This window comes from Strix aluco, chromosome 10, assembly GCF_031877795.1.
Source record: "Strix aluco isolate bStrAlu1 chromosome 10, bStrAlu1.hap1, whole genome shotgun sequence".
Taxonomy (NCBI): Eukaryota; Metazoa; Chordata; class Aves; order Strigiformes; family Strigidae; genus Strix; species Strix aluco.
In genome coordinates, this window is record NC_133940.1 from 20696726 (window position 1) to 20711693 (window position 14968).

Consider the following 14968-nt stretch of genomic DNA (forward strand, 5'->3'; position numbering starts at 1 on the left):
AAAATTTTGAATAGGTGCTGTTCAGAGGCTCTGGGAGGAGGGTTGAGGCAGATCCCTGCAGAGTCTGGGCAGGGAGACTTGCACTGGTGTGCGGAGCCACCACTTGCTGAATAGTCCCGATTTTATTAGTTCAGTTCAATTTGAGCTGATTAGGGACAGCTTTCAGTCAAGCTACCGTACCACCTGGCCATGTTCACATTGGGCTCAGTAAAGTGCTGGGAAGTGAGCCAACAGCATCAAAAAATCACGGGGCTCTTTTTAGAGCAATCTTGTATTCTCATGCCCAAGGCATGGACAGTCCTGTGCACTTGGGTCTCCATCTCCGAGTCATGCTGGGGAAGGTGAGGTAAAATAAAAAAAAAATAAAAAAAAAAAAAGCAAGCTTTTGAGTCTTCCTTACCTCATTGTGGCCTGAAAGGATCTCTTGTCCTTGCTGGGTCCTCTAGATGGCAATATTGGAAAGGACAGTAATTGTCCATCACTACAGGTCCAGGCAGCGCAGGGGCTGCCAGCCCACCCCTGCTCCAGTGACCCTCTCCATACCCTGCCACGTTCACCATGCCTTATACACCATCCAGCTCGAGTCTTTATCTGCAGAAAGGAGAAGACACCCCACTGCCACACCAACTGCTCTTACACCCTGAACCCCTTTGCAGAAGCCACCACCTTCTCAAAGGAAGTGCTTGGCTTAGCAATGGCCTCGTTGCTGCCTTTGCACTGAGGAAAGGGAGGAATTTGCTAACACAGCCTGGATCTGGCTGTCTCAGCGGGGTACCTGTGGGTAGGTATCAACACCCAGGGGTCTGGAGGCAGTTGAGGTGACCTTGTGCTCAAAGACTGTACATCTACCCTGCCTCTTGTTTTCCTATTTAAAGCCAGCTGCTCATTGACTTCCCACCCCTTGCCCTGTTAGGCTTTTAGAATCAGGAGTTTAATGCTGGTGGTCACAAGCTGGTTGCGGGATTGTTTTTAGCCCCTCAGAGATCAGATGCAGCCCTTGCTGGAGCTGTTGACAAGTATCAGAGCTGGTTCAAACCCCACAAACAATATCGAGCCTGCAAAGGCACCTTTCTCTGCAGTGCCTCTCCCTCCAGGCTCCCCAGCTCTCACAGGTAGGATATCACCTGGGCTTTGAACAGTTCCTAGCACTAGCAGTTGCTGTCATCTGCAGCCAATTTGTGGTCACGATGGGTGTTTGCATTGTTGCAAGAGGACTTTTTTCTCTGCTTGGCTCCTACTTGTCACAGCCCCAAAACAGTGTCTGTCACCAGATGTGGGGAAGTATTCTGGAGGAAATAGCTTGGCAAGATAAGAGGGGAGGTTGGAGTGCAAGTGTCTCTTGGATGCTAGTGGGCCCAAATATATTCTTTTATAATACTAGATTGCAAAAAATCTTTTGGCCACATGTGTCTGTGATTGGAGAGTAATTGGAAGATGGGAGCAAGTGGAGGGGAAATGAAGAAATGGTGTCCTCACTGACAATTGTAACAAAATCTGCCAAGCCGATGAGAGAACCCAGAGGCCATGGGAGTATTTGTGTACTCTCTGTGTCCAGCACAAGCGTAGCAACACTGCCCAGTGCAAACATTGCGTGTGCCTGCTGCTTTCCATCTCCTCTGCTCTCTGTTGAGCTGGGAGCGATCTGGGTGTCACTTAATATTAAGGAACTTACAACTCACCTGGTGCCTTCAACCATGTTAACATCAGAAGCTGCTTTGCACCTTGCTGACAAGAGCAGCACTGGGTACAGTCTGGCTCCCAGTACCCTGACCTGGCTAAAAGGAGAGCAGCACAGCAATGCAGTGGGTCTGATGTCCCTGAAGTCTCCTGGCCCTTGGACAAGCCTGATAAGAAGCAAAACAAAGTCTTGGTGGGTTGACCACTGCAGAGGTGAGATGTCAGGGGTGAGGCTGTGACTGGAGAGCCCAAAGCCGGGGAAAACAGAATTCCAGCCTGTCACCACTTGGTGTTGTAGGATGGTACCAAAGGTGTGCAAAGGTCTGCTCTCAGGACAGAGTTTGGGAACCAGGGGTTCTGGAGCATGTTACTTCAGGACATGCAGCCCTCACACAGCCCATCTTGGTGCTTTCCCTTACTCCAGCCCTTACAGTCCCTGCTGGGCACTTAGAGCCCAAGTCATAGGCTACAAAATCCCTTAACGACTGCAGGAAACTCTGTAAGGTTCAGGACTTGGGGGTAGCAGAGCCTTGAATTTGTTGTCCAATATTTAGACATGCGTATATACAAAAGGATTTGGTCTTTATTAATTGTCCTTTCATAGGAAATTCCACCAGCTGTCCTCCTCCGAGGGGTGCCAGCGATGCTCCAGCCCCAAGGAGCCCATATATGGTTGCAATCTCCTAACCCTGTGTGTTTCGCAGCATAGTGTGGTCATAGCTACTTTTAAGGATATGTGTGAACATTGCTCCCTTTCCTGTATGCATAAGCTCCCAGGAATGTGGACAAAGATAAAAAGGGTATAAATTAAAGCTGTCAGCTTTATGCAGCATGTCAGCTCTTCTACCTGCAGCAGCAAGATTAGTTATTCTAGCCTACCCACATGGGCGCTGTGCTCAGTTGGGAAGGCACCATGGTGCAAAGGATGCTTTGTGAATAGGAAAATACCAACCGGCAGAGCATCAAAGCATTTCACAATGTAAATGTGCCTAGGCTGAGACAGCAGCAGAAATATTTTCTCTTGCCCTTCCTCGTCCTATAAGAAATGGTAAACTACAGCCAAGAGCTGCAGGTACCCAGTAGCTACCCCCAGCACTTGTTATTTGTAAGGGCTTCTGTATCCTGAATTCTGCCTGATCCTTCTGCCAGGGACATCTTCTCCTTCCTCCTCCTCCCTGTTTCTGTGGCCTGGTGTCCACAGCCCTGCTCTCTTCACTCTCCAAATGCAGCAAGAGGAGCTATTGTCCCCTTCAGTGTTGGTAGCAGTAAATGTCCTGCAACCCACTGACTTCCTTCTCTTCTCCATACTAGCTGTAGGCCCTTTCCCTGATTTAGGATGAGCTAATCACAGAAAATCAGAGGTGGGGCCACAGTAGGCATGTTCTGCACCTGCATCCCACCTACAGCATCTCCCTTGCCCCTCCTGTGGCACTGGCCTGTATCAAAATGCACCTTTTCTGCTTAGCACCTCCATAGGCATAACCCAGTATGTCTCCCACGTCCCCACAGCATCCTCATTCTCTGCAGCGCCTTGAAGTATCTCCTCTGCATCCTTTGATGATGGAAGGCTAAGTCTGCTCTTCTGTGATATGGCTTGCTCCTAGAACTCCCAGAGGTACAAGAGGAAGGGGAAAACCAGATGCAGCATTGCTTGCTTTTCCCTTTTTGCAGGCAGTTAATATTAACCACTGGTGCTTTTGGATCCGTTGTATGAATTCTCCCAGCCTCTGAAGCTTTTGAGATTTGTAATAAGAGAGAATTGGAAATGCCTCTGGATCTCAGTGACAGAAGGGCTGGATTTAATAAACTTCTTCCCTCTACCAGATACTCTGCCATATTCTTTACCTTTGGAATAGACACAAACATCCTAAAGCTATTCAGCTAAATTATGTCTGGTTGAGTGGTCTGAGATCACTAGTTGCATTGGTGTCCATTTTTCCAGGTGCAAAATCAAGGATTCCTCTGATGAAGCAGGTCAAGTGATACAAAGCTGCAAATGCACAAGGTATGTCCGGGTTATGTTTTCCACCCTTGGACTTCAGAGCTGTGTGTGCTGCTCACATGAGAATGCCCAAATTGTTACAAAAGGCAAATGAATTTCCCTCGTGACTTTGTTTCTGCTCTGCATGGGCTGGTTCACCAGCTGGAGCTTTGTTGCTGAGATACTTGCTGTCGATAAAATGCCTTAGCTCTGGGTCAGATGCCTTAAAGGGCTGAATGCTATTGTCCCGCTAGAGAGAAGCCAGTGCCGTTTGGCACAGTTACATGCCTAAACTCAGCTCCCATCAGTGACTTGTTGCTTCAGCTGGAATCTGTCTGTGCTCCGATGACAGAGCTGATAATAGACTGATGGCACTCGTGACAAGGGTGTAGGGGTTGAGTAAAAAATTCCCTGGAAAAAATGGATCATCCTGGCTTTACAAATATTTAATTTGAGATTCTACGGCCAGCATCAGGCCTTGGCAATGCTTGCAAGACTGAATTTCATTGCCCTAAGGAGGAGACCCCAGCTGCGGGTCAGGCAGTCGCACCCAGGTGGCATTGGAGCAGTTGTGTTCATGGCAGCACGGAGCTGGCTGGGCTGCAAGGCTCCACTGATCTGGGGAGTGGTGGGCAAATCTAACACTGCAGATACACCAAAATCAGAGCAGGATGCATTGACACCTCGGGCTGGAAGAGGAGCATCCGTTGGCCTCCTGGGAATGGATCTGACCCAGGACACTGAGACAGTGGGGATTATGGTCCAGCTGAAAGTCCTGGACCACAGCAAGCAGGACAGTTAATACCTGGACTTCTGTGGCTGGCCGTGCTCCTGGTGCAGCAGAATGAGTAAAGCCGAAGCGCAGTGTGTAAATATTTATAGGCCAGTTACCAGGTTTCATGTTTGGCCGGTCCTTCTTGGCTCCTACCACTTGATGTTTGTGGCTCTGAGTTGCCAAGGACAGTCACAGGGTTGCTCAAGGGGCAGAAACCTCTCTGAAGGGAGCCAGGGGCATTGCTGGGGCACTTCTGCGAGGCGGTGGGGCCAGTCTGGCAGCACCCAGAGCACCAGCTGACTTGTTTCGGCAGCAAAAGCTGGTTCTGGCTGCGGTGTCACATCACAGCAGCCCTCACTGCAGCCACCCAGCACCTGCATCCCAGCCAGCAGCTCTGGGAAGGGGGCCATGAGGCACTGATGAGCCCCCAAAAGTCGGTCTAACAACACTTTCACTAACCAGCTCAGGTGTGCGTGAGGGAGGTGGGAAATGAATGCACAGCACCCAGAGCCCTTTTCCTCTTGGGGACAGCTCTGTCACCCCTCGCTGTAGTGTGTGGCTCTCCTGGGAGAGGATCCTTCATCAAAATCTAAACAGCCTCTGCATAACTCTCATGTTCTTCCTCAGATCCAGAGTCTCTAATGCCAAATATTTTTCCCCGCTGTTCGTTCAGCTTCTTCTGTTCCCAACCTTCGCTTGAGCTGCCAAGGGGAAAAAAAAATCACAATCTGTTTTTACTGAAGATATTTATTTCAGTTTGGAAGTGGCAGGAAGACAGCTTCTCTACATCCATGCATATATCTCAGATCTTTCTCTTGGGTCTCTTTCAGCTTTGATTTCAAACCATCTTTAAATCACTTCAGCAGAATTCAGCAAAGAACGGAGCTCTCTCATTTTCACATAAGACATGATTCCCAGAAAACTTGGTTTAAACCAAAGAAAATGTACCCATGGTCCCTTCGTACCAACAGAACTAAATCAGTTGAAAATCCTATCTGACCTGGAAGGAGAGCAAAAGTGAAGCACAGACAAATCTCCTTTACAGCCGGGTATCACGTCTAAAATCTTTTGGTAGAGAAAGCTGCCTGACAGCTATTTACTGAAGTTCCTTCAGCACACTGAGCTCAGGAAATTGCATTCATAATTTCCTTAGTGCCAAATGGTTTGTAATTTTCCCATGATTATTCCCTTTTTTTTTTTGTTGTTTGTGAAACAAAGCCTTTGAAAAGCGTACACAGATTTACTTTTTGCCTAACTATGAAGCTAACACGAAGCATATAGTTTAAGGAGATACTGTTCACTTGATTTGTCTGACATAGGGAATAAAAAAATTGTTTGGCAAAGGAAATAAAAAAAAAACCTTATTTGTGACTAAGCCTTCCATAAATAGCCTTATAATTTTAATACAATCTTCTTTAGCAAAGGGAAAATTGATCTGACAGAGAAAGTAAACATGCTTGTATAGCCAGTACTGTCAGACACAAGGAACGAGCAGAAAAGGCAGAAAGGTGTGACCTGAATTTTCTGTGTTATCATCAGCGTTGGCCTAAGTAGTAAGTATGATTTATATACAAGAAAAAGACTTGACTCTGATTTAGCTAGAGGCACGTGGGTCTGGTGAGCTGGGACAGATCACATTCATGTCCCTGGTGTAGCCATGGGCACTGCGTGGGTAGTTTATGTTGGTACCTCGGAGCACACCAAATTTAAGCCTCTGCATAGCTTCAGCTGCCATTAACTATCTTACTAAATAAGACTTTCACCAGCATTTCACACAAAATCACTATGTGAAGAGCCAGCAGAACATTTATTAAGACTCCTCAGCTTGAGGCTTTGCATTCAGAGAGACATGGACACACTTGACTGCAGGTGGCGGAGAGGACTGGGGTGCGACTCTTGCGTCCTGTCCCACGTCTGAACGGAGTGGACTGGAAGAGGCTGTGGCAGCAGTGGAGGTTTGTGTGAGTCCCTTGCAGTGATGACATGTCTCCATCTCTGCTTTTTGAACCTGAATCTTCTCCACAGGGTGCTTTTATGTCTGAAAACTTGTCCTCTTTCTACCTGTCTGTTGTTGCAAAGCCTGCATTTTAAACAAAAGCCAAGCTGCTCATGTGTCTTTCATAACACACTTCCCCGGGAAACACATGGGAAGGAAAAAGTGCTATTATGTCTTTTTGTGCACACGGGAACCTGAGGCACAGTGAGACAAAGTGAACCCCTCCATCCTGGTGATGTAGACAGGGCGAAGGCAGTAGCAAGCCAGCTAAGCGAGGGGCTGCAGGCACAGAGCACAAGTGCTCCCTTCTGTGTAGTCCCTCATAGTGTAGTCAGTAGCTCTGGAGCCAGGCAGGTAGCGCCTGAGGGACTGATGTTATGTGATTCAGCCAAAGTCAAGCAAGAAGTTTGTACCAGGATGAGGAATTCAAGTTTGGCCCCCTTAGCTGTAGGAAAATGCTGTAAGTGCCAGCCCATGTGTGCCTGTTGCTTCTCATGTTCATTGCAATCATCTAATCCAGTTGTATGTGTTTCTTCATGGTCCCCAGCTTTCTAATTGATTTGATTTTAGCTGCAGACTCATGCAAAATGGGATTTGTCATGCTTCGAAAACCTGCTCTGCTATTAAAACACTTACTTATGTTAGCCTGTGGGTACCTTGAATTAATTATTTTTCTGAGACCAAAATCTAAATCCAAAATTAATAAAGGAGCCTAATTTTGGTCTGATGCCTGGAAGCCATCTTTTCAAAGCTGGAACATGAAACTCCTGGTGAGCCTGACACCAAGGAAAAAGACCACTGTTAGGGTAATTATGTATAGTAAGATAAACATGTTTTAGGTGTCCATAACATATACCATCACAAATCCCTTTGCTCTGTTAAAAGTAAAACCTTCTATTATATTGCTATCGTTTTATCTCATTGCTATTAGAATCTTTTGTTTGTTAAATCTCTGGATATGTATCCACCCAGAAACTGATAAAGACCAAGCTGACCAAAAGATAAAGACCAAGAACCAAACCTTGTCTCAAATTTTACCTGTTTTGCTTATGCAAATACTCAAATATTTGATGAATTTCTGTTATTGTTGAAAGGCTGGTCAAGGTGTTTGCTGGAAGGGCCAAAGTCTGGAAACACTTAAGCAAATTGTGACCCAGCAGTTGTTGAAGTCAATGGAAACTTACTTCAGCAGATGGTGGCTGAAAAATTTTAGTCATAGCAGTAGTTCTGCAGGAGCGAAGTTGTGTGTTTGCCCAGACTACACGCCATGCTTCAGTTTGTGGGCTCTGCTCAGGATTAGATAGAGTTTACACAAACCATGAGACCAGATGAAGCTGGTGTGTGGGGATGGAGAAGCAGAGGTGTGCACACTCACAGGGCTACCATGTCCCATGGGCGCATGCCCAAGTGGAGCGATGCCTGTGGCCACAAGCTGCCTGCTGCTCCCACATTCCTGTGATCCAGCAGGCAGAGGAAACAACACTGGGACCCAGCACATGAATGTGGACGGAAATGCTGAGGTTCAAATGACCGTGGAGCAGAAAACCTCAAGCCCTGCCCTTGGCAGAAAACCTGGTGTGTTTGAATAGCCCCCTGCAGGCTGCAGATAAATAGCTGTGACCGCTGCCAACATTCCTTGAAAACTTATATTGTTGCTGGAAAGACAGTTGGAAACCTTCATTTCTCTTGCCTTTTCAAAATGTAGCCTTGCTGGGGCCAGAGAGTCAACAGATGGGTCCATTTTTGTGGGGCCCTGATACATCATCTTTTATAAACGGGAGTCACCTCTGTAATTTTCCATGCACAGAAGGAGCAAGTTGTACTGGGAGAAGCATTTTGGCCTCTGCCAAAGGACACCAAGTGGGCTGACACGGCTGCTCCTCTTAAACTGATAGCTGAGCCATGCCTGCAGTTGCTTTTTAAAGGTGGGAACAATGTCTAGCTAGATCCTTTCTCAATGTGCAGATTCTGGTGTCACTCAGGAAAACCTGAGCAGTGGTGATGCCTCAAATAATGCAGTCCCTGTAATTAATCATGGTCTTGTTTGATGGTGGTCTTCAGGTGGTTATCCAGCTTTTGAAAATCTCCTTTGATCTGTTAATCCAGGTTTGCTGATGGTGTTGTAGGGCTATGCTACAGACATATTTTGACACTAAATGGTAGGAAGTTGAGTAGTCTTATGCATGTCACCCCATACAACCACGATCCTTTTTTTGTGTCTTACTGTTTTGTCCACTAAATTCAGGAGAGCTTCCTACTTTGTCCTTTGCTGGTTTGCACAGCCACTGGTGAAGACAGATCCACTGGTGCCCCTCAGCAGCAATTTAACCCCTCACTCCCACGCATTTATATGATTTCCAAACTACACCAATAGGAAGAATTACAGCAGATGCAAAGACAGAGCTGACTGATGCCTGTTTTTTGCAGAGGTGCCCTTGGCAGCCTGGCTGCCCACCCCCTGCACTCCTGCGGTACGTGGCTGACAGGTCACAACGCTCTCATTCGCAACAACTTGGAAAGCAGAACGTTATGTGTTTAAACTCCACGGAAAAAGGGTTTGCATCACTGATGTTTTAACCACACTGTTATAAAACCTCCCACAACCCCACCCTTAGTTACTCCCCCAGAGGAATGACTCTGAAACGTTTAAGCTTTTCCATTACTTTGCCTGCCAGGAGACTTTTTGCTAATAGCCTGAGAGGTAATTAGCCCGTTGCAGGTGAGCCCCAGCTGCCTGCAGGGTGGGGGTTCAATTTGGCCACAAGTTATCCTCCACAGCAACAAAATGGTGGGATGGTTCAGGGGGATGGAGACTGCTGTATTGCTTTCCCTATTTCTTTTTCTCTTTTTTCCCTCCTCCTTTCCTCTCAAATCTCTTGAAACAACTCACTGCAGGGTGCTTGATCTTCCTCTGTGCATCTGGGACTAAAAACAGCCTTTGGAGAAGTCAGAGGACAGCTCGAGGAGGGAGCCATTGCCAGGGCCTCAAGGGATTAGCTTTCCACTGTGACTCCTCTTCTTTAAGTTTTTCAGCTGACAGGCCCTGTGTGGGGCACGAGTGCTTTATATGCTGGTGGGAAAACAACCAGTCTAAAGCAGGGCATGACTCTGACATCCACACAGAGTCAGGGACAGTCAAGCAGATGGCACAGGAGCAGCCGGCACATGTGGCTGCCTCTGCTGGGAAGGCTCTCGGAGGCTGGTGAAAGGAGGTGGCTGTGCTTACATGGACCAAGCCTGTCAATTAGACAAATAACAGGGCAGTGACCTCAGAGATCCAGCACGGTCAGGGAGGCAAGAGAGTTTGTGATAGCACCTTGCCCCCAGAATGGCTGCATCCCTCAGGCTGCAACACTGGAAGGAAAAAAGAGCCCTTCCCAGCTGTTTTGGATGAAGGACCAATGTTATTTGTGAGAAAGGAGATATGTCTGCAGAGGGTTAATGAGGGGGAGTGGTAATTACCCTCACCTGGAGTTGAGGAGGGAGTGGAGGCAGCTGCATGCTGGGGGAAGAGGACAGGGGGGGCTCTGAAGGGCTTGTGTGGGGAGGTCATTCCAATTGGAGTGGAGAGCTATAGCTCCGTGTGGCCATGGTGTCCCACAGGTGAGTGAGGCAGCCCTGTGTCCTCACACAGGGTGGTTGTCACTGCTGTCAGCTCTGGCCTGGGAACACCACGGGTGGAGCATATCACCCCCAGTCCCAGCCTGGCAGGTGGAAACCAGGACAGCCAAACCCACTCAAGGGGCATGTGAACGTTGTTCTGCATGGATTCACCCTGAATGCATGTGGCTTCCTTCCACAGAGCATCAACTTGCAAAAATGGGGCCCATTGTGTGGAAGACTTTTTCCTCCTCTGTGGCTGCAGATGGATTTAATAGAAACAGCATGGAGACACAAAGGATGATGCAAACCACATCTCCTTCTTCACTGGTGTGGATGAGACCATGCTCTGAGGTGAGCCCTTTGCTTTTGGGGTAGTGTCCTGCCCCGTGAGGTTTCTTGCAGAGTACTTGGCTGTAGAACAGCCTCCCTGCGTGGCTCTGTGAGCTCCACCATTTCCAAATAAAGTTTTCTAGCAGTTAGATTTGAGTGAGTAATTCAACCGACTCGGTTTTAAGTGCTTGTGCTCATAGTTCATTTTGTTTAGATAACTAGTCAAGGATACATTGGAGCATTGGAGTTCTTTTTTTTAAAATTTATTGTGATTGCCAAAAATCAATGCTGATTATCTTCCTTAGCAAGCAATGCTGATAGCATGGGGTTGACTCAGAGTTGTCTCAATCCTTTGAAATGAGTTGTATCATTCTTGCAGTTTATTCTTGTTTAATCCAATGCTTTGGCAGAGTTTTTAATAGTATTATATTGTATGTGTAATACAGAAATGCCCGAGTGCCTTTTCCTTGACTCTAGTTGCGTGCTGTCCTTGCTCTCTAAATCATCTTCTGTTCTATTCCAAACAGAATAAAGCTGCTGTTGTGATATGTGTGAGGTTAAGAGTGCTTAAATTCTTCTCTGTTAGGTATACTGGTCATTTTAAGCCTGCAGATTTAAGGTCTGATCCTGCAAACACTCACTTGCTGTCAGAGGCAGCACTAATTGAAGGTGTGATAGAGTATTTGCTCTGTGCCACGTGCCTTTGCTGACCCTTATTCTGCTGCTTTTTTCTGGACGTGACACTGTGCCCACGGGGCTGACCGGGGAAGCCAAATGGGCTCTGGAGGATGCAGCAAGTGTAGGATCAGGCCTTGAGCTGTAATCCAACTAGGGCAATGGGTTGTTCAAATACCAGCTTGCTCTGCTGTAATCAGTGGGAGGCAAGTTAAATAGATCAATTTGTTATTCAGCTGCTACTCTATCAGGCTGACAGACATATTGCCTTAAGAGTTGCTTTTGATGGTAGCTGGTGTTTGGGATTTGGCAGTGGAATTTCTAGCTTATGTTGTATGTGGAAAGCATCTAATATTTTAAATAAAAGGCAGAGGATCCTGGCAGCAGCCTGATGCTCCCTACAGATACAGGATGCTTGTTATGCTGTAGGTGGGCTGCAGGTACCTGCCGTTGGGCTTGTTCACTTAGTGGGGTGCTTGTGCTTCTCCAGGATGCATCTTCATCAGGGTCAGTCCCCAAATACTCCTTGTAGTGGCAGAGGCACTGACTGGTCTCCAGTGAGGGGGCATTAACTAAGCTCCACTGCTACAGGTGCTCCTGGACCTGTGCTACTCTTGTGTCCTCCTACTTCTGCTTACTGCCAGAAGCAGGAAGGCTCCTTCCTTTGAAGGAAGAAGCCCTGCAGGAGGTTGCTGCAGAGTAAGTTGCCCCTGGTGACATTTTCCTACAACTGTGCAACACCTAGTTCGTCTTTATATCCCAGCACTCTACAGTTCATGCTTCTGGAGCTCTTGGCTTGATTTATCTAATTGGAAATGTTCTGTCTGAATGTTCCATCCTTTAGCGGCCTGAGTCTCTGTGATTTCTCATGAGTGCCAGAGCTCTGCAGCTGCAGTCACATAAGCAATATCATACTTTGGGGGCACGGGGATGTTGCTGCTGTTCTTGTTGGTCCAATTGCTGGTTACAGCCAGTCACTAGAGGAAAAACTCTTGCTGATGGTAACTGGGTTTTATGCGTGTTGGGAGAGCAGTTGGAAAAATGAGCTAGAAATGGATATTTGGATTCCTTTGAAAATCAAATGTAAACTTCAGTCCATAATGGTAAATAATGTTGGTGCCTGAAGTTGCTCTTGGCAAATAGTGACAGTCTGAGCCTTGAACCTCAGGGCAACCCAATGTTCTCATCCCCACTAGGAATGTTGTTAATATGGATGATGTGGTGTTGGAAGAATCTGTGGGGCTTACCTGTTGAAAGAATAGAGACACAGAGAAATACAAATGCTTTTGTGAAGAAAGTGTGTTTGCTCTTATGCAGCATTTCTTTTAACTAAACAAACACAAATTTCTTGGCCCGAGTATAACGATCTGCTTTCCAGGGATACCAGTGGTGTAGCCAGCATACCCACCAGGATGCCCAGCCTCTCCTGCCATTAGTCAGAAGCTCTGTGGCTCTCAGGCACCACAAAAGCCTATTTATTAGCACAAGAGCTCCAAACCAAGCACCTCCTGTTAGAAAACAAACCAAGTAACTTGCTGGACCACATATCCAAGAGCAGAAGCGTGGAAGAAAGTAGAGCAAACTTGGAAGACATAAGAGCAGGAAAAAAAGAAAAGAGATAAGGGATGGAGAAAGGAGGGGGGGAACGATGTGAATGTTGTCAGATTTGTCTGGTGTGGTGCAGCACAAACAGGCAGGTTTGTTTAAAAACAGGAAGGAGTTGCTACCTGGTAGTACTTTGTCTCATGTCTGCTTTGAAGAAAATACTCCTTTTTTGGCATAATTTTTGATGTGCTCTCTTCAGTTGGGTTCATTCCCTCTCTGCAGGATGCTGACTTGAAACGCATCCCTTCTGTTTGTTTTTTGTCCTGGAAACTCTGTCTATGAACCTAAAGGTGACACATAGTAACAGAGCTGCCAGGAAAAGAGTTAGCTTTGGGAGAGGGTAGCTTGGACAGAATGGGAGGCTGGAGATAAATACGCCCACAAAGTTTTCGTGCCACTTTTTCCTTGTGTGAAAGAGTCTGGGAGCACAACTCCTAGCACTTTGGGGGTAGCAGGGCTTTGCTCATCCTGGTGAGCCCTATGGGTCCCAGTAACAGTGCTTTGCTGTTGTGGGGAGGCAGGGGAATGGCTATGCTGGCAACTGGCCATCACTGGTTGGGTTTTCCCCCCATGGACCATCCAGAGGCCCTGGGAGGAGCAGGCTGTCCCCCCCCCTCCAGCTGCTCCCTCGGCAGGAACGGTGCTATTGGCTGGACTATTTTTTTTTTTTTTTTTTTTTTTTGCAACGCACCTCCCTGCTATAAGTGGCAAAGCAGCCGCTGTCCCGCCAGCTGGACACCCCAGCCCAGCGTTGCCTCGGCGAGGCTGGAGGCGCAGCCCTGGACCGAAGCGCTCCCAACGTCCATCCCGCTGCCCAGGCTCTGTGCCCAGCCGCACGCTGAGTTCAGTCCATCCCATCCCTCCTCCGGGCAGCAGCCGCCTCGCAGCAGCTCCCAGGCTCTCCGGCAGCCAGTAAGCACATGCCTGCCTCTCTCCCTCTCGAGCATCATCTCCCTGAGCAGGGCAGGGAAGCGTTTCAGCATCCCATGCTTCGCAGATCTTTGGATTTCAGGGCTTGTGCTGGGTCTTTTCTCTGCCTTGTAACTGCTCTGCTGGGGAAGGGTTTGTGAGAGCAGGGATGGGGGAAACGGGAAGTCTGTGGGTGTATGATGTACTTCTGAAACACTCTCTAGCAAGCAGTTTCTTCATGGATCACTGAGCCTTAGAAGCTGCCTATGTCTTACGGGGTGTTTTGGGGGTGGAATTTATCTAAATTCTTGCTTCTCATTCCTCTTGCATCCTCTTTATTTTTTTTTTTTTTTTTGTTACACGTATTCCCTCCTGGAAGGTGGTGGCTTTGAAAGTACAGTCAGCCACTGGAGTATAAATACAGCTTTTTTTCTTTGCTTCCCAGCTGAGTGGGTGTTTAGGGAGTGTTTGCAGTGGTACAGAGCTGTGTAAGAGCTGTCAGCTGTGTGTTTTCCTAGGCAGGTGATCAGATGTGCCTGTTTGAAGCTTTTAGTGACAGCTGGGGAGGAAATAACTAAAGCAGTGGCTGTTTCATGGGCTCTCAGGTGATATGATGCTCTCAAAGTGAGGGCTGATACCCTCTGAATTGTGGGAGCAGGCTGGCAGTAACAGAATTGAGGAATATGGAAATACAAGCTTTTACCTAATAATTATCACATCTTCCTCTTTCTTTCTGTATTATGGAGTATCAGGCAGTTGCAGCGTTTCTGATGAGCCGCACTTGCAGCTGTCCCCATGTGAAAGCAAACACCTTTATCTTTATACAAATACTGCACCCCTGTATCTATCTAGATTTGTGGAATCGTTTGACTTGAGTGAAGCTATTTGCTCATGTGCTTGCAAGACGGGTGTTTCAGTCATTAATCTTTAGCGACTAGGCAAAAGATAAGTTAATGTGTGTGACTCTGGTCCAGTTTGTATTGTGTAAGCAGGAGCTAGTCTGTGGTTTAGAAATGGATGTGGCTTCTTTTTAAATCACTGAACTCTAGCACATGAAAGGGAGGGAAAAATGATTAAAAATTGAAACAGTACACCTACCAGTTAGTCTTTTACCTTGTTTTGAGAGGAAGAGTGTTTTTTAAAAACAAAACTTCTGAAAGGAAACAGATTAAATTCTTAAGCCATGATATACAAAGCAAATAGCTGAGCAAGCAACCAAATATGGCTTTAAATTTTAAACTTTCTTTTTTAATGATAAAAGCACTCACATACTTCAGTGACAACATCCTCCTCTTCCTCCTCCCCCTGCCCCCCCCCCAGTACAGCATTCTTGAATACAGAACAGTTCTTAATTTCTCCTTAAAGAGCGCAGTATATAAAAATTCATTCTTGACTAATATCTGCTAGAAAAATGTGG

At 47.0% G+C, this 14968-nt stretch overlaps 1 protein-coding gene across 1 annotated transcript in view; it reads left to right on the forward strand.

Moving 5' to 3' along the window:
- The first annotated feature begins 13006 nt into the window (after positions 1-13006).
- FHL1 (four and a half LIM domains 1) overlaps positions 13007-14968 on the forward strand; it is a 34081-nt gene continuing 32119 nt past the window's right edge. Inside the window, exon 1 of the mRNA XM_074834725.1 lies at positions 13007-13554. The gene's annotated coding sequence lies outside the window, so the exon portion shown is untranslated. The remainder of the gene's footprint in view (positions 13555-14968) is intronic.